We start from the raw sequence: 20,284 nt of genomic DNA, 5'->3' as shown, positions 1-20,284 counted from the left end.
GTCGAACCCGGAACTAGTGGTTGGAAGGCACCAATGCTAACCGTTACACCATCGACGCGACTGTTTAAAATGAGTTTTGGTAAGTTTTTAATTAATTTAGTTAAATTTGAAATTGAAAATTAAGTGCGTCGAACGGGAGTCGAACCCGGAACTAGTGCTTGGAAGGCACCAATGCTAACCGTTACACCATCGACGCGACTGTTTAAAAGTAGTTTTGGAAAGTTTTTAATTAATTTAGATAAATTTGAAATTGAAAATTAAGTGCGTCGACCGGGAGTCGAACTCGGAACTAGTGCTTGGAAGGCACCAATGCTAACCGTTACACCGTCGACGCGACTGTTTAAAACTAGTTTTGGTAAGTTTTTAATTAATTTAGTTAAATTTGAAATTGAAAATTAAGTGCGTCGAACGGGAGTCGAACCTGGAACTAGTGCTTGGAAGGCACCAATGCTAACCCTTACACCATCGACGCGACTGTTTAAAACTTGTTTTCAGAAGATTATTTAATTAAATTAGTTAAATTTGAAATTAAAAGTTAAGTGCGACGACGGGAGTCGAACCCGGAACTAGTGCTTGAAAGGCATCAATGCTAACCGTTACACCATCGACGCGACTGTTTTAAAGTAGTTTTGGTAAGTTTTTAATTAATTTAGTTAAATTTGAAATTGAAAATTAAGTGCGTCGAACGGGAGTCGAACCTGGAACTAGTGCTTGGAAGGCACCAATGCTAACCGTTACACCATCGACGCGACTGTTTAAAAGTAGTTTTGGTAAGTTTTTAATTAATTTAGTTAAATTTGAAATTGAAAATTAAGTGCGTTGACCGGGAGTCGAACCTGGAACTAGTGCTTGGAAGGCACCAATGCTAACCCTTACACCATCGACGCGACTGTTTAAAACTTGTTTTCAGAAGATTATTTAATTAAATTAGTTAAATTTGAAATTAAAAGTTAAGTGCGACGACGGGAGTCGAACCCGGAACTAGTGCTTGAAAGGCACCAATGCTAACCGTTACACCATCGACGCGACTGTTTAAAACTTGTTTTCAGAAGATTATTTAATTAAATTAGTTAAATTTGAAATTAAAAGTTAAGTGCGACGACGGGAGTCGAACCCGGAACTAGTGCTTGAAAGGCACCAATGCTAACCGTTACACCATCGACGCGACTGTTTTAAACTTGTTTTCAGAAGATTATTTAATTAAATTAGTTAAATTTGAAATTAAAAATTAAGTGCGTCGACCGGGAGTCGAACCCGGAACTAGTGCTTGGAAGCCACCAATGCTAACCGTTAAACCATCGACGCGACTGTTTAAAACTTGTTTTCAGAAGATTATTTAATTAAATTAGTTAAATTTGAAATTAAAAGTTAAGTGCGACGACGGGAGTCGAACCCGGAACTAGTGCTTGGAAGGCACCAATGCTAACCGTTACACCATCGACGCGACTGTTTAAAACTAGTTTTGGTAAGTTTTTAATTAATTTAGTTAAATTTAAAATTGAAAATTAAGTGCGTCGACCGGGAGTCGAACCCGGAACTAGTGCTTGAAAGGCACCAATGCTAACCGTTACACCATCGACGCGACTGTTTAAAACTAGTTTTGGTAAGTTTTTAATTAATTTAGTTAAATTTAAAATTGAAAATTAAGTGCGTCGACCTGGAGTCGAACCCGGAACTAGTGCTTGGAAGGCACCAATGCTAACCGTTACACCATCGACGCGACTGTTTAAAACTTGTTTTCAGAAGATTATTTAATTAAATTAGTTAAATTTGAAATTAAAAATTAAGTGCGTCGACCGGGAGTCGAACCCGGAACTAGTGCTTGGAAGGCACCAATGCTAACCGTTACACGATCGACGGGACTGTTTAAAAGTAGTTTTGGTAAGTTTTTAATTAATTTAGTTAAATTTGAAATTAAAATTAAGTGCGTTGAACGGGAGTCGAACCCGGAACTAGTGGTTGGAAGGCACCAATGCTAACCGTTACACCATCGACGCGACTGTTTAAAATGAGTTTTGGTAAGTTTTTAATTAATTTAGTTAAATTTGAAATTGAAAATTAAGTGCGTCGACCGGGAGTCGAACCCGGAACTAGTGCTTGGAAGGCACCAATGCTAACCGTTACACCATCGACGCGACTGTTTAAAACGATATTTGGTAATTTTTTAATTAATTTAGTTAAATTTGAAATTAAAAGTTAAGTGCGTCGACCGGGAGTCGAACCCGGAACTAGTGCTTGGAAGGCACCAATGCTAACCGTTACACCATCGACGCGACTGTTTAAAACGAGTGTTGGTAAGTTTTTAATTAATTTAGTTAAATTTGAAATTGAAAATTAAGTGCGTTGACCGGGAGTCGAACCCGGAACTAGTGCTTGAAGGCACCAATGCTAACCCTTACACCATCGACGCGACTGTTTAAAACGAGTTTTGGTAAGTTTTTAATTAATTTAGTTAAATTTGAAATTGAAAATTAAGCGCGTTGACCGGGAGTCGAACCCGGAACTAGTGCTTGGAAGGCACCAATGCTAACCGTTACACCATCGACGCGTCTGTTTAAAACTATTTTCCAGAATATTATTTATTTAATTCAGGTAAATTTGAAATCAAAATTAAGTGCGTCGACCGGGAGTCGAACTCGGAACTACTGCTTGGAAGGCAACAATGCTAACCGTTACACCGTCGACGCGACTGTTTAAAACTAGTTTTGGTAAGTTTTCAATTAATTTAGCTAAATTTGAAATTGAAAATTAAGTGCGTCGACCGGGAGTCGAACCCGGAACTAGTGCTTGGAAGGCACCGATGCTAACCGTTACACCATCGACGCGACTGTTTAAAAGTAGTTTTGTAAAGTTTTTAATTAATTTAGTTAAATTTGAAATTGAAAATTAAGTGCGTCGACCGGGAGTCGAACCCGGAACTAGTGCTTGGAAGGCACCAATGCTAACCGTTACACCATCGACGCGACTGTTTAAAAGTAGTTTTGTAAAGTTTTTAATTAATTTAGTTAAATTTGAAATTGAAAATTAAGTGCGTCGACCGGGAGTCGAACCCGGAACTAGTGCTTGGAAGGCACCAATGCTAACCGTTACACCATCGACGCGACTGTTTAAAACGAGTGTTGGTAAGTTTTTAATTAATTTAGTTAAATTTGAAATTAAAAGTTAAGTGCGTCGACCAGGAGTCGAACCCGGAACTAGTGCTTGGAAGGCACCAATGCTAACTGTTACACCATCGACGCGACTGTTTAAAACGAGTGTTGGTAAGTTTTTAATTAATTTAGTTAAATTTGAAATTGAAAATTAAGTGCGTTGACCGGGAGTCGAACCCGGAACTAGTGCTTGGAAGGCACCAATGCTAACCCTTACACCATCGACGCGACTTTTTAAAACGAGTGTTGGTAAGTTTTTAATTAATTTAGTTAAATTTGAAATTAAAAGTTAAGTGCGTCGACCAGGAGTCGAACCCGGAACTAGTGCTTGGAAGGCACCAATGCTAACCGTTACACCATCGACGCGACTGTTTAAAAGTAGTTTTGTAAAGTTTTTAATTAATTTAGGTAAATTTGAAATTGAAAATTAAGTGCGTCGACCGGGAGTCGAACTCGGAACTACTGCTTGGAAGGCACCAATGCTAACCGTTACACCGTCGACGCGACTGTTTAAAACGAGTTTTGGTAAGTTTTTAATTAATTTAGTTAAATTTGAAATTGAAAATTAAGCGCGTTGACCGGGAGTCGAACCCGGAACTAGTGCTTGGAAGGCACCAATGCTAACCGTTACACCATCGACGCGTCTGTTTAAAACTAGTTTCCAGAATATTATTTATTTAATTCAGGTAAATTTGAAATCAAAATTAAGTGCGTCGACCGGGAGTCGAACTCGGAACTACTGCTTGGAAGGCAACAATGCTAACCGTTACACCGTCGACGCGACTGTTTAAAACTAGTTTTGGTAAGTTTTCAATTAATTTAGCTAAATTTGAAATTGAAAATTAAGTGCGTCGACCGGGAGTCGAACCCGGAACTAGTGCTTGGAAGGCACCGATGCTAACCGTTACACCATCGACGCGACTGTTTAAAAGTAGTTTTGTAAAGTTTTTAATTAATTTAGTTAAATTTGAAATTGAAAATTAAGTGCGTCGACCGGGAGTCGAACCCGGAACTAGTGCTTGGAAGGCACCAATGCTAACCGTTACACCATCGACGCGACTGTTTAAAAGTAGTTTTGTAAAGTTTTTAATTAATTTAGTTAAATTTGAAATTGAAAATTAAGTGCGTCGACCGGGAGTCGAACCCGGAACTAGTGCTTGGAAGGCACCAATGCTAACCGTTACACCATCGACGCGACTGTTTAAAACGAGTGTTGGTAAGTTTTTAATTAATTTAGTTAAATTTGAAATTAAAAGTTAAGTGCGTCGACCAGGAGTCGAACCCGGAACTAGTGCTTGGAAGGCACCAATGCTAACTGTTACACCATCGACGCGACTGTTTAAAACGAGTGTTGGTAAGTTTTTAATTAATTTAGTTAAATTTGAAATTGAAAATTAAGTGCGTTGACCGGGAGTCGAACCCGGAACTAGTGCTTGGAAGGCACCAATGCTAACCCTTACACCATCGACGCGACTGTTTAAAACGAGTGTTGGTAAGTTTTTAATTAATTTAGTTAAATTTGAAATTAAAAGTTAAGTGCGTCGACCAGGAGTCGAACCCGGAACTAGTGCTTGGAAGGCACCAATGCTAACCGTTACACCATCGACGCGACTGTTTAAAAGTAGTTTTGTAAAGTTTTTAATTAATTTAGGTAAATTTGAAATTGAAAATTAAGTGCGTCGACCGGGAGTCGAACTCGGAACTACTGCTTGGAAGGCACCAATGCTAACCGTTACACCGTCGACGCGACTGTTTAAAACTAGTTTTGGTAAGTTTTTAATTAATTTAGTTAAATTTAAAATTGAAAATTAAGTGCGTCGACCGGGAGTCGAACCCGGAACTAGTGCTTGGAAGGCACCAATGCTAACCGTTACACCATCGACGCGACTGTTTAAAAGTAGTTTTGGTAAGTTTTTAATTAATTTAGTTAAATTTGAAATTGAAAATTAAGTGCGTTGACCGGGAGTCGAACCCGGAACTAGTGCTTGGAAGGCACCAATGCTAACCGTTACACCATCGACGCGACTGTTTAAAACGAGTGTTGGTAAGTTTTTAATTAATTTAGTTAAATTTGAAATTGAAAATTAAGTGCGTTGACCGGGAGTCGAACCCGGAACTAGTGCTTGGAAGGCACCAATGCTAACCGTTACACCATCGACGCGACTGTTTAAAAGTAGTTTTGGTAAGTTTTTAATTAATTTAGTTAAATTTGAAATTGAAAATTAAGTGCGTTGACCGGGAGTCGAACCCGGAACTAGTGCTTGGAAGGCACCAATGCTAACCCTTACACCATCGACGCGTCTGTTTAAAACTTGTTTTCAGAAGATTATTTAATTAAATTAGTTAAATTTGAAATTGAAAGTTAAGTGCGTCGAACGGGAGTCGAACCCGGAACTAGTGCTTGGAAGGCCCCAATGCTAACCGTTACACCATCGACGCGACTGTTTAAAACGAGTGTTGGTAAGTTTTTAATTAATTTAGTTAAATTTGAAATTGAAAATTAAGTGGGTTGACCGGGAGTCGAACCCGGAACTAGTGCTTGGAAGGCACCAATGCTAACCGTTACACCATCGACGCGACTGTTTAAAACGAGTGTTGGTAAGTTTTTAATTAATTTAGTTAAATTTGAAATTGAAAATTAAGTGCGTTGACCGGGAGTCGAACCCGGAACTAGTGCTTGGAAGGCACCAATGCTAACCCTTACACCATCGACGCGTCTGTTTAAAACTTGTTTTCAGAAGATTATTTAATTAAATTAGTTAAATTTGAAATTGAAAGTTAAGTGCGTCGAACGGGAGTCGAACCCGGAACTAGTGCTTGGAAGGCCCCAATGCTAACCGTTACACCATCGACGCGACTGTTTAAAACGAGTGTTGGTAAGTTTTTAATTAATTTAGTTAAATTTGAAATTGAAAATTAAGTGGGTTGACCGGGAGTCGAACCCGGAACTAGTGCTTGGAAGGCACCAATGCTAACCGTTACACCATCGACGCGACTGTTTAAAACGAGTGTTGGTAAGTTTTTAATTAATTTAGTTAAATTTGAAATTGAAAATTAAGTGCGTTGACCGGGAGTCGAACCCGGAACTAGTGCTTGGAAGGCACCAATGCTAACCGTTACACCATCGACGCGACTGTTTAAAAGTAGTTTTGGTAAGTTTTTAATTAATTTAGTTAAATTTGAAATTGAAAATTAAGTGCGTTGACCGGGAGTCGAACCCGGAACTAGTGCTTGGAAGGCACCAATGCTAACCGTTACACCATCGACGCGACTGTTTAAAAGTAGTTTTGGTAAGTTTTTAATTAATTCAGTTAAATTTGAAATTGAAAGTTAAGTGCGTCGAACGGGAGTCGAACCCGGAACTAGTGCTTGGAAGGCACCAATGCTAACCGTTACACCATCGACGCGACTGTTTAAGACTTGTTTTCAGAAGATTATTTAATTAAATTAGTTAAATTTGAAATTAAAAATTAAGTGCGTTGACCGGGAGTCGAACCCGGAACTAGTGCTTGGAAGGCACCAATGCTAACCGTTACACCATCGACGCGACTGTTTAAAACGAGTGTTGGTAAGTTTTTAATTAATTTAGTTAAATTTGAAATTGAAAATTAAGTGCGTTGACCGGGAGTCGAACCCGGAACTAGTGCTTGGAAGGCACCAATGCTAACCGTTACACCATCGACGCGACTGTTTAAAAGTAGTTTTGGTAAGTTTTTAATTAATTTAGTTAAATTTGAAATTGAAAATTAAGTGCGTTGACCGGGAGTCGAACCCGGAACTAGTGCTTGGAAGGCCCCAATGCTAACCGTTACACCATCGACGCGACTGTTTAAAACGAGTGTTGGTAAGTTTTTAATTAATTTAGTTAAATTTGAAATTGAAAATTAAGTGGGTTGACCGGGAGTCGAACCCGGAACTAGTGCTTGGAAGGCACCAATGCTAACCGTTACACCATCGACGCGACTGTTTAAAACGAGTGTTGGTAAGTTTTTAATTAATTTAGTTAAATTTGAAATTGAAAATTAAGTGCGTTGACCGGGAGTCGAACCCGGAACTAGTGCTTGGAAGGCACCAATGCTAACCGTTACACCATCGACGCGACTGTTTAAAAGTAGTTTTGGTAAGTTTTTAATTAATTTAGTTAAATTTGAAATTGAAAATTAAGTGCGTTGACCGGGAGTCGAACCCGGAACTAGTGCTTGGAAGGCACCAATGCTAACCGTTACACCATCGACGCGACTGTTTAAAAGTAGTTTTGGTAAGTTTTTAATTAATTCAGTTAAATTTGAAATTGAAAGTTAAGTGCGTCGAACGGGAGTCGAACCCGGAACTAGTGCTTGGAAGGCACCAATGCTAACCGTTACACCATCGACGCGACTGTTTAAGACTTGTTTTCAGAAGATTATTTAATTAAATTAGTTAAATTTGAAATTAAAAATTAAGTGCGTTGACCGGGAGTCGAACCCGGAACTAGTGCTTGGAAGGCACCAATGCTAACCGTTACACCATCGACGCGACTGTTTAAAACGAGTGTTGGTAAGTTTTTAATTAATTTAGTTAAATTTGAAATTGAAAATTAAGTGCGTTGACCGGGAGTCGAACCCGGAACTAGTGCTTGGAAGGCACCAATGCTAACCGTTACACCATCGACGCGACTGTTTAAAAGTAGTTTTGGTAAGTTTTTAATTAATTTAGTTAAATTTGAAATTGAAAATTAAGTGCGTTGACCGGGAGTCGAACCCGGAACTAGTGCTTGGAAGGCACCAATGCTAACCGTTACACCATCGACGCGACTGTTTAAAAGTAGTTTTGGTAAGTTTTTAATTAATTCAGTTAAATTTGAAATTGAAAGTTAAGTGCGTCGAACGGGAGTCGAACCCGGAACTAGTGCTTGGAAGGCACCAATGCTAACCGTTACACCATCGACGCGACTGTTTAAAACGAGTGTTGGTAAGTTTTTAATTAATTTAGTTAAATTTGAAATTGAAAATTAAGTGCGTTGACCGGGAGTCGAACCCGGAACTAGTGCTTGGAAGGCACCAATGCTAACCGTTACACCATCGACGCGACTGTTTAAAACTTGTTTTCAGAAGATTATTTAATAAAATTAGTTAAATTTGAAATTAAAAGTTAAGTGCGTCGACCGGGAGTCGAACCCGGAACTAGTGCTTGGAAGGCACCAATGCTAACCGTTACACCATCGACGCGACTGTTTAAAACTTGTTTTCAGAAGATTATTTAATTAAATTAGTTAAATTTGAAATTAAAAGTTAAGTGCGACGACGGGAGTCGAACCCGGAACTAGTGCTTGGAAGGCACCAATGCTAACCGTTACACCATCGACGCGACTGTTTAAAACTAGTTTTCAGAAGATTATTTAATTAAATTAGTTAAATTTGAAATTAAAAGTTAAGTGCGACGACGGGAGTCGAACCCGGAACTAGTGCTTGGAAGGCACCAATGCTAACCGTTACACCATCGACGCGACTGTTTAAAACTTGTTTTCAGAAGATTATTTAATTAAATTAGTTAAATTTGAAATTAAAAGTTAAGTGCGACGACGGGAGTCGAACCCGGAACTAGTGCTTGGAAGGCACCAATGCTAACCGTTACACCATCGACGCGTCTGTTTAAAACTAGTTTCCAGAATATTATTTATTTAATTCAGGTAAATTTGAAATCAAAATTAAGTGCGTCGACCGGGAGTCGAACCCGGAACTAGTGCTTGGAAGGCACCAATGCTAACCGTTACACCATCGACGCGACTGTTTAAAAGTAGTTTTGTAAAGTTTTTAATTAATTTAGGTAAATTTGAAATTGAAAATTAAGTGCGTCGACCGGGAGTCGAACTCGGAACTACTGCCTGGAAGGCACCAATGCTAACCGTTACACCGTCGACGCGACTGTTTAAAACTAGTTTTGGTAAGTTTTTAATTAATTTAGTTAAATTTGAAATTGAAAATTAAGTGCGTCGAACGGGAGTCGAACCTGGAACTAGTGCTTGGAAGGCACCAATGCTAACCCTTACACCATCGACGCGACTGTTTAAAACTAGTTTTGGTAAGTTTTTAATTAATTTAGTTAAATTTGAAATTGAAAATTAAGTGCGTCGAACGGGAGTCGAACCCGGAACTAGTGCTTGGAAGGCACCAATGCTAACCGTTACACCATCGACGCGACTGTTTAAAAGTAGTTTTGGAAAGTTTTTAATTAATTTAGTTAAATTTGAAATTGAAAATTAAGTGCGTCGAACGGGAGTCGAACCTGGAACTAGTGCTTGGAAGGCAACAATGCTAACCGTTACACCATCGACGCGTCTGTTTAAGACTTGTTTTCAGAAGATTATTTAATTAAATTAGTTAAATTTGAAATTAAAAGTTAAGTGCGACGACGGGAGTCGAACCCGGAACTAGTGCTTGAAAGGCATCAATGCTAACCGTTACACCATCGACGCGACTGTTTAAAAGTAGTTTTGGTAAGTTTTTAATTAATTTAGTTAAATTTGAAATTGAAAATTAAGTGCGTCGAACGGGAGTCGAACCTGGAACTAGTGCTTGGAAGGCACCAATACTAACCGTTACACCATCGACGCGACTGTTTAAAACGAGTGTTGGTAAGTTTTTAATTAATTTGGTTAAATTTAAAATTGAAAATTAAGTGCGTCGACCGGGAGTCGAACCCGGAACTAGTGCTTGGAAGGCACCAATGCTAACCTTTACACCATCGACGCGTCTGTTTAAAACTTGTTTTCAGAAGATTATTTAATTAAATTAGTTAAATTTGAAATTAAAAATTAAGTGCGTCGACCGGGAGTCGAACCCGGAACTAGTGCTTGGAAGGCACCAATGCTAACCGTTACACCATCGACGCGACTGTTAAAACTTGTTTTCAGAAGATTATTTAATTAAATTAGTTAAATTTGAAATTAAAAGTTAAGTGCGACGACGGGAGTCGAACCCGGAACTAGTGCTTGGAAGGCACCAATGCTAACCGTTACACCATCGACGCGACTGTTTAAAACTAGTTTTGGTAAGTTTTTAAATAATTTAGTTAAATTTAAAATTGAAAATTAAGTGCGTTGACCGGGAGTCGAACCCGGAACTAGTGCTTGGAAGGCACCAATGCTAACCGTTACACCATCGACGCGACTGTTTAAAACTTGTTTTCAGAAGATTATTTAATTAAATTAGTTAAATTTGAAATTAAAAGTTAAGTGCGACGACGGGAGTCGAACCCGGAACTAGTGCTTGGAAGGCACCAATGCTAACCGTTACACCATCGACGCGACTGTTTAAAACTTGTTTTCAGAAGATTATTTAATTAAATTAGTTAAATTTGAAATTAAAAGTTAAGTGCGACGACGGGAGTCGAACCCGGAACTAGTGCTTGAAAGGCACCAATGCTAACCGTTACACCATCGACGCGACTGTTTAAAACTAGTTTTGGTAAGTTTTTAATTAATTTAGTTAAATTTAAAATTGAAAATTAAGTGCGTCGACCGGGAGTCGAACCCGGAACTAGTGCTTGGAAGGCACCAATGCTAACCGTTACACCATCGACGCGACTGTTTAAAACTTGTTTTCAGAAGATTATTTAATTAAATTAGTTAAATTTGAAATTAAAAATTAAGTGCGTCGACCGGGAGTCGAACCCGGAACTAGTGCTTGGAAGGCACCAATGCTAACCGTTACACGATCGACGGGACTGTTTAAAAGTAGTTTTGGTAAGTTTTTAATTAATTTAGTTAAATTTGAAATTAAAATTAAGTGCGTTGAACGGGAGTCGAACCCGGAACTAGTGGTTGGAAGCAGACTTGGACAACTAGATTTATTTCAGCTTTTTTAAATTAGATTAGAATTACAATTAGATTGTTTTGAGTTTTTTCAAATTAGATTAGAATTAGAATTACCGAATTCCTAAAAAAACAAATTTCACCTAGAATTTGAACTAGAATCACATACAACCAATTTAATTTAATCGCAAAATATTCTTATAAGAATGTGAATGGTAAATATGTGTGTGCTAATTTTTAAGCCTTTTAGACTGTAAAAATTACATACAACTCGTTCCAACCAAAGAGTTTTAATTGAAATTCTGTGTTTCAACTGAGTGACTAAAAATGCCGTTGGACAAAGTAGCAGTTTTGGAAAAATACGAATTAGATTAGAACTAGAATTGGAGCACACAGGCAATTCATAAATTAGATTAGATTAGAATAAGAATTAGCCGCATTTTGCTCTAATTCAATGAATTAGAAAACTAGAATTATCTAGTTGTCCAAGTCTGGTTGGAAGGCACCAATGCTAATCGTTACACCATCGACGCGATTGCTTAAAACGAGTTTTGGTAAGTTTTTAATTAATTTAGTTAAATTTGAAATTAAAGGTTAAGTGTTGTATTGCTCAAATCTTGATGACCAAACCTGTTCCTTAAATGTCCTTGATTTTGAAGTTAAATTCGCATAATAATGCATCATATAATGACGTCACAATCACCTGTGTTACGTCGCGTTCCCCTCAGAATGGAGGTGAGTATGACGTAATCTCAATAGACAACAAACAAGCAAAATAGCGCGTCATAATACACTTTGTTTAGCACGCCGTAGAGACTCATTGTTGCTGCAATATTGCGCGATCGCTACGTTTCTGTACAAATAATTGGTGGTTGTTTTGTGATAAACAACTTTCTGCGATTAAATTTGTGCAATTATTTTAGAATTAATGGGAATCCAACAACTTATGAAAGCCGACCAATACAACGTGTTTTGTAATTAGTTTCTGGTCTGTAAACTTTTTAAGGCTTGATCGGCTTTTAGCGACAAAACTACAGAAGTTTACTTGAGATTGAAGACAACAAAACGTTAAGCTTCTTTACTTCTAGGCCTATATTTCACAACTAGCGAAGTGAATATTAACACTCAGTAAAGTTGCTCAAGAGGGCCGCAAGCGCTCATGGTTTAAGAAGCTTAGGCTGGTCCCATACAATCTAAGTGCAGCAAGGATTTGTTTGATAGAACAATTAAAACCGGGAAAGTGAAGGAAAGTGCTTACGTCACAACTAGGTATGTCCGATAATATCGATCCACAGCCGATACCGGAAATGGTGGTATCGGTACTCGTCCGATACCAATTTATTGTTTTAAACCTAGCGATGCACGTATAGTTGCTTTTAATTAAGAAAGTATTTGAGTCAAAAAATAGCAATTCCACAACTTTAGTAAAACTGTCTTTTTTCACAACAATCATCGCTGAGTGACGTCATACCCCTTGCACGTTTTACATATTTTGTAAATTTAACTTAAGTGATTAGTATCGAGCCGGTTGTCGTATTTTTACCCAACATTTCGGTTATCGGCGTGAAACTACAAATACCGGGCATCCCTAGTAGCAAGCCTGATTATAAAAATAACTACACTCATTTCAGCAAGCAAAATTAAAACTTTAAAACTACATAAAATTACATAATGTTCATAAAGCTCATGAAAATGGTGGTTGCAGTGTGATTAACAGCAAATCTGCTGAATCAAGATTAGAAAAACACGTACAAATGCAAATTTACCAGAAACATATTCGGTATATTATTTGGTATTTGTAATGAAATTACCAAGACCACCTATTGTGTTCAACTTACTATAAAAGTTTGCAGCCCTTTCTTTAATTTCACATCTAGTGAATAGAGAGGATAGATGGAGAGAAGGGCTTGACTTAAAATTATTTTGGCCAAACCCTTGCTATATATTGGTTTTATGGCTGAAAATCTTTTTTGCCATCCAATAAAACCACACGCTTCGAATTTGTTCCAAAACATGGCTAATGTCACAGTATTTGCGAATTTAATCCACGTGTTTTATAAACCCGAACTATTTTAATTCGAATGGTCATTAAGTGGATTAGATTTGCAGATGGCAGTTGTAAATTGGAATCATTAAACGTCGGTGTAAGTTACAAGATATAAAGGGTAAATGCTTGCAGGAAACATATATGGGTTTGATGTGCTATCTACAACATTGTCATATTGCGAGCCATTTTGTTGCATTGGTAGCTCGCATTGAAGGCTTGCCTTGCCAATATCCTCCGGTTTCTGCCACAAAAAATACTTAAGGTTGCCTTCTGCGAATGCATGTTAGGCAGTTGTTGCAAAGTAAATGCCTCGGCAAAATGCACTACCTAGTGAAATGATGTTTCCAAATTAAAATACTATTAAACACTAGCCACTCTGCATTCTAGAGCAAAGATAAGTTATGCGTTTAAAAGGTACTTGATTAAATTAAAAGTTAGCTTTACTATAGCTACATTTATTTTTTTAAATAAAAAAAAAATTAAAAACAATTAAAAAAATTTAAGATTAAAAACAGCTACAGCAATATTTTAAGACATAATTTCCAAGGTTCTGCTATTCTATCTATTCAGGATTACAATAATATAAATATAGCAACCAAAATATAAATGTTTCACCGTCAATGCCGTCAGGTCGCCTGTGTATACCACGGTTGCATATCGCGTCACAATTTGCTGAAACAGCTGGGTTGATAGTTGCCTTGTTGCAACAATGTTGGAACCGGTGGAAGCCAAACGATTAACAACTTTCATCTTTTGATTCGTAAATTGTTTGTAAAAGTTTGGGTTTTGAATTCGTTCAATCTGATGTTATGACAAAAATTAAAAAAAAACATGATTACATCAAATAAAAACTAAAAAAATTGCGCGGCTGAACAACGAGATTTGTAAAAGTTGCGCAGCTGTTAATGAAGTACTATACTGAAAACTGTGCGATGAAGCGTTTGAGGGATTTATCGCGGCAGACGGCATTTAACGTGCGGCTTATGGGCACTTTATTTATCCCCACGCACGCCTTATTTTCCAACCTTGACTATATCGATGAGATCTTACACCAAATGACGTCTCTGGGAAGTTTTGGGAAACGTCAAGGACAATTGGCAAAAAGGGGCGCTGTTCTAGAATCAAACCACATTTATTTCAACACTAACAAAACTAATTTTGAAAGTTGAAATTGCAAGGAAGGCGTAAATATGTAAGAACAAATATAATAATAATACTTGACCCACCCAAACACTAACTTTCAACCTAACCCAAATATTGTTAGCAATATAAACCCCAGGATGAAAATGTGATAGGATTACCAAAGGGAAGGGTGCAGCTCGAAATTCTTTGTGTAATATCTCCGGAAGTAAACAAGATATCGATCAGAAATTTTTACACATTACTCAAAGCAACCTAAGTTAGCCAGCAATTAGACTTAAAAAAAAATATTAAAATATTAATATTTCATATTTATGGATTCTAGCCCAGCGCACTTAGCCTAAATAATGTGGGTTGATTTAATAATGGTTTTGTTTATTTACAGTTTGAACGCTGTGGTAGAATTGTAGACCAGCGCCCAATTTTTCGCCTTTTGTATTGCTGCATTCCGACATAGTTTTTAAACTGTACAATATTAAAAAGTTTGACGAAAACTTTTGCAAATGTTCTTAATTTGCTGCAAAATTTTTGCTTCGCCCTTTTCATAGAATACTTAAACACAGAATAACTTCGAGTCAAAATCAACACTGACCTCTAAACTGCAACCTCGAGTCCAAATCAACACTGACCTCTAAACTGCAACCGATTCTCGTCAAATGAAAAAACAAACGAATTAAAACTGTTGTTTAAGCTTCGATTGGAATCAAAAACTTATTAAACTGACAATTTTGATCGCCTGCAAACATAATTGTTTGAATAATTAGCTTTAATGTGGCGATTTATCAAGTTAGGTGATTTCTCTAGCACCATCTACCGGTTACTTTTAATCCACCGATAAAAACTCTATTTTTTTCTGTTGCTTTAAATCTGTGGTTTGCTGAAATTTTACTCTGAGCAGGTTTGTGTGACAAAAACACAAATCTGCGTGATTGAGGATTTCCGCATCGATGAGAGGCTTCAAGTAAAATGTTTGGCTTTCAAATCTAACGCTCTTTGACCAAAACCTAGCCAACACACAGAGTCAGCACAAAAAGTAACGCCAAATTAAACATATTTATCCTAAATATTTAAGAAAAAAATGTTTACCCTAACTATAACAATGTTCTATATTTTCTAAATTACAAAAAATATTAAAAATATAAAAAAATATTAATAATCAATATTTAAAAAAAATATCAATATTCAATATCATATTTAGCATTTATATGCGTATTATCGCGAATTTTCATATCACCAACATCCGACCAAAATAGACCCAAATATCAATTTACACACCGAGAGACCAATAAATTCGTGTGGCGCTTGATCATACCTTTCCAACGATGCCAAACATGACCTGGTGAAATTTAAGGATATCGGCTTTTATCGTCGATAACCGATATTAATATTTATAAGCGATTGCGGTCATTTTTAAACGCTTGTCACTTGCCCAATTCAATTCACAATCGAGCGAAATTTTATCAAAACACTTCTGCAAATCACATTGAACTGACAAACTCTCCTCACCGCGAATTTCAAACTCGTTAGCATGTTGCGCAACAAAATTCTTAAGAATACGAACTTTATACTTTATCTCTTTCTTTAACATTTTTCGTATTTTCAATTTGCCTAACAAAGTGATCCAGCACCACACGAACGATCAAAATTAAAAGATCCAGTCGCACTCTTTATCAATTTAATTCTATCATCCTGTACGTCACGACTCTTACTTTTTACTATGTTTTTCGCACCATCTGTACGAGACACACCCTGAACATTCAACAAAGCACCACTGCTACTACCGCAACTGTCTGCACAAAACACAGCGCCACTTGTTTTATCTCATTGAACTGACAAAATCTCCTCAACCACGAATTAATGTTCATTTAAGTTTTTGATACTTTTTTTAATTTAGCAATACAGGGCATTCTTTTAGTTGTGGTGGAATTTTTTTTCTAAAATATTTAAGATAAATATGTTTAATTTGCCGTTACATTTTTGTGCTGACCCTGTGTGTTGGCTAGCTTTTGGTAAGGATAGTTTGTTGCGATATTTTGAACTGCTGGTTTGTAATTGCAACATTATTATCTTTTGACCGAAGGTTTCTAAGAATATTCTTCAAAACCTTCTTCAAAACTAAAATGTAGCAAAAACATTGCTATTTTGTGTAGGGTAAGGTTGCCCGTGATGGGACATTTTTGTTTCATATCATTGTAGCTTTAAACTATAACAATAAATTAAAAAAATATTTTTGGTCGAACTGTTAGTTCCGTCATCCCTGCTTGTTTAACACTTTTAAGTTTTCCTCTAGCATTTGAACTTTTTTGGTAAATGGTGATTTAAAAATCGTATTTTTGTCCCGTCTCATGAAACTTTGGACAGCATGAGCCGCGAGATGGGACACATGCAAACTATATTATATTTCCTAACATTCTTGATATACTTATTTTACAACGCCTAATGTATACCATAAAGATACAAAAGCTTTCAATTTACCTGCGACAAAACATGAATTTCAAAACTATAGTCATTTAAAAAAACAGACATTTCCATTTAATTTTAAATTTATTAAAAACAACGAATATTAGAAGTTTAAAATTGACAATCATGAGCTTATGTACATAAATCACATATAAAGAGTGGTCCTTCTGGGTCGGCACATTTCTCAAGTGTCCATATTGGCTGCATTGTATCCAGTCTTCTGTGGAGCTCAAATAGCTTTCACCACACACAACGCAGGACCAATCTTTTTTGGGTGAGGTTCCTTTTCCATTTTGTGGTCTGTTTTTTCGGAATAAATTTTGTTTTGTTTTGTATTGTTTTATTTTTTTGTACTGCAGTGTAATTTGTTGTTTCCAATTCCTTTTTCCTTCAAAGTCTTTTTATTCGGTAATCCTGTTAGTAAAGTAGATGACTGCGCCCTTCCACTTCTTTTCTGGTTAGTGGCGACTGGTGGAGGGCTGACATCATAAACCAAGATTGATTCTAACGGCACCCCTCAGAAATAATTAATAGATTGCGACACCCCTACAAGATTTTTCAGTAGATAATTTACTAGAATGTTGCAATAAACGGAACTGAAACAACACACATCAACTCTACACAACTTACGAAGTTTTAATTGGATTTATCCCACTCTAATCTTACACAAAAAGTTGTAAAAGTTGAGCAAAAATCAGATTCTTGAATATTGACAAATATGTCGCGGTGCAGGGCCATCCTTGAGGATTAGAAATGACACATTAAGGTGCCCCGGCACCCCGGTTAAGAACCACTGCTTTACACACATGGAACAAAGTGAATAACCTATCACTTCATTTCTTACTCACTCCCACAAAGCGATCGGGCGAAGCGCGAAAAAAGTGCCTTTATTTCGTTAAAATTTTAATTTAGGAGACGCGACGCATTTGATAAAAATACACATTTCTCGATTTAATGTCCTATATACATAATACTTGGGCATATGTTTTGCGTAACTTATCTTGTTTGAAAAGTGTTACTAAAAATACAATGGCCTGAGGAAAACAGTCGGAGTCGAAACTGACAATAACTTTACCAAAATTTTTTTCGAAAAAAATGAAAATATACCCAAAAATAAGTAGACCATTAACATCTAATGACTTCAGGCCAATAGCTGTTGCGTGTATTTTTGAAAAAGTAATGCACAATCAACTTCTTAATTTTTTTGCAAAACATGAAACTATCGGTAAACATCATCACGGATTTAGAAAATATCACCCAACATCGCTTGCCGCAACAGAATTATATGAAACCTATTAATTAACCAAGAAAACCATAGATATAGTTGTGTAGTTTTCCTTGATTTAGCCAAGGCCTTTGATACCATAGACAACCAAATATTACTTAAAAACTAAATCATTATGGTATCATAGACCCACCCTTGAAACTAATAGAAACTTTTTTATGGCAGAGAAAGCATGTACAAAAGTATGAAGAATTCTTCTAATCCAGCGATGCCTGTATGCGGTGTCCCACAAGGTCGTATATTAGCACCTCTCCTCTTTCAAATTTACATTAATGACTTACCAATACACTCAAATATAAATTGTAATTTATACGCAGATGATGCTGTCATTTATATCTCCCATAATGACATAAAAAAATACAACAAATAGGCCTAATTAAATAAATATAGAAAAAATTGAGCACTGGTTTCGGGCTGACAAACTATCAATTAATCATTCTAAAACACATTACTTGGTAACCAATTCAAATTTGGAAATAGAAAATCAATTCAGTATTAAAATAAGGGATAATAAAGTAAACAGGTAAATTCAGCTAAATAATAGGCCTCATCATAGATGATAAATTGTCATGGATACCTCAATTAAAATGATCGAACAAATAAATTCTATGGGAATTGGACTTTTATCAAAAATGAAATACTATTTAGAGCAGGGAGCCGAACCGTTTGGCTTTTCCGGTTCAGGTTCGGTTCGGGTTCAAGGATTTTGTCGGATCCGGTTCAGTTCCGATTTCGAGCAATTTAAAAGTTCCGGTTCAGTTCCGATTTCGGTTTTAAGCAATTTAAAAGTTCCGGTTCAGCTCGGGTTCGACTACATTTATTTTCAAAACAGGTTTATAAAGTTCCGGTTCGGTGCAATATGAGATAAAAATGTGGGTCAATAAATGTGGAGTTACGCGGCGTAAACATGCAGCTCGTTATTAAAATATCTGAAAAATAGAAACAATGTAATCAGTATTCACTTTTTTATAAAATTTCGAACATGGCAAAACTCGAACATGTAAAATAGAGGTTGTGACGTCATGCTGGAGTGAACCGCTTTTGTTGACAGGTTCGGTTAAGGTTCTTTTAGAATATAGGGTTCAGTTCCGGTTCGGCTACTTACAATTTTACATAAAACGGTTCAGGTTCGGAAAAATTTGGAGTAAAACCGGTTTATAAGGTTCCGGTTCGACTCCCTGATTTAGACAAGCGGTTCTCAACCTGTGGGCCATAAGTACTTTTCAGGTAGGCCACAGACCAATTTAAAAAGAAAAGCTAGATTTACTGAAGAATTAAGTTTCATTTGTGCCACTATACCTAATTTTACAGGAATAATGGCTTGGGGAGGAATTGAAGGAATGTAAATAAAACGTAAATTAATTGTTCAGAAGCAAGTACCTCACTAATGCACGGTTGAATAAATAATCTGTTTGATATAAAAAACTATTGGGCCACAGATTTTTAGTGCAACGAAAATGGGCCACGAAAGAAAAAAGATTGAGAACCACTGGGATAAACAAAACTATTTCCAAGTCGGCGCCTCCACCAATTCAGGAAACCATAGGATTTTTAAGGCCAAAATATTGGGCGAATTTAGAGATAAATATTAAACTATTACCATACAAGTGATTTGTTAAGAAGGTTAAACTAATGCTGTTGAACTCTTACCACGAGGGAACGTAAACACAAAATCAAAACAAGCCCTAGGCAATTAGAAAGGTAAAATTGGCTAATCTGCGAAACAGGCGCAATAATAAAGTATTTAAAAAAAAAAAAAAAAAACAGTTAAATTTTAGGTACAAAAAACACTGCGTGCAATCAAGTTCTGCATCAATAGTTTTTATAAATCATACCATTTATTTCTCAGACAACTTTGGATTTTACGTAAAAAAACGTTACGAAAATCAAACTGAATAAAATAAAACAATGCAGTGAACTTTAATGTTGACAAGGTAATTACAAACAACAGTAAAGTATAAAAATATTGACTTAATAAGAAAAAACAAGACGCTAAATGTGTGGACAGTAAACAAGCGAGGTCGTCATTCTAGGCGAAGCAAAGTTGTGAAGCGACGTTTGGCTTTGGCACAAACTCAAGGCAACGAGCAAAACGGCAAAGCGCTTTGGGGAGACGAGCGCTCGCTCAAATAAACACGGCTGTGGTTTGGAAGTGTCCGAGTCGGCCAAACATGAACAAAACAAAAGTAACAGCGTTCAATAAAGAGGGATGACGTCACATGTTGCATATAAACGTCCATAAGACCACACATTTCGTTTATACATGTTTTAGGTTGGAGAGGTGTTAGTTTTGAAACAAAAGCGACATTAGAAAGATGTTTAATAAAAAACGCCTTTATGTATTGTTTAAGTTGCGATGAGACGAAAAGATGCCTTTCAACTAAAACCATTTTATCAAAATGGAACATACT

At 36.7% G+C, this 20,284-nt stretch overlaps 1 non-coding gene across 1 annotated transcript; it reads right to left on the bottom strand.

Moving 5' to 3' along the window:
• Positions 1 to 1,510: 1,510 nt before the first annotated feature.
• Positions 1,511 to 1,582, bottom strand: Trnae-uuc (transfer RNA glutamic acid (anticodon UUC)). The gene has a single exon. It is a non-coding gene; the product is annotated as a tRNA-Glu (tRNA).
• Between the last annotated feature and the right edge of the window lie 18,702 nt (positions 1,583 to 20,284).

Source organism: Ascidiella aspersa, chromosome 2, assembly GCF_963924565.1.
Source record: "Ascidiella aspersa chromosome 2, kaAscAspe10.2, whole genome shotgun sequence".
Taxonomy (NCBI): Eukaryota; Metazoa; Chordata; class Ascidiacea; order Phlebobranchia; family Ascidiidae; genus Ascidiella; species Ascidiella aspersa.
The sequence above is the reverse complement of the archived record's forward strand: the minus strand, read 5'-3'. Positions and strand labels throughout refer to the sequence as shown.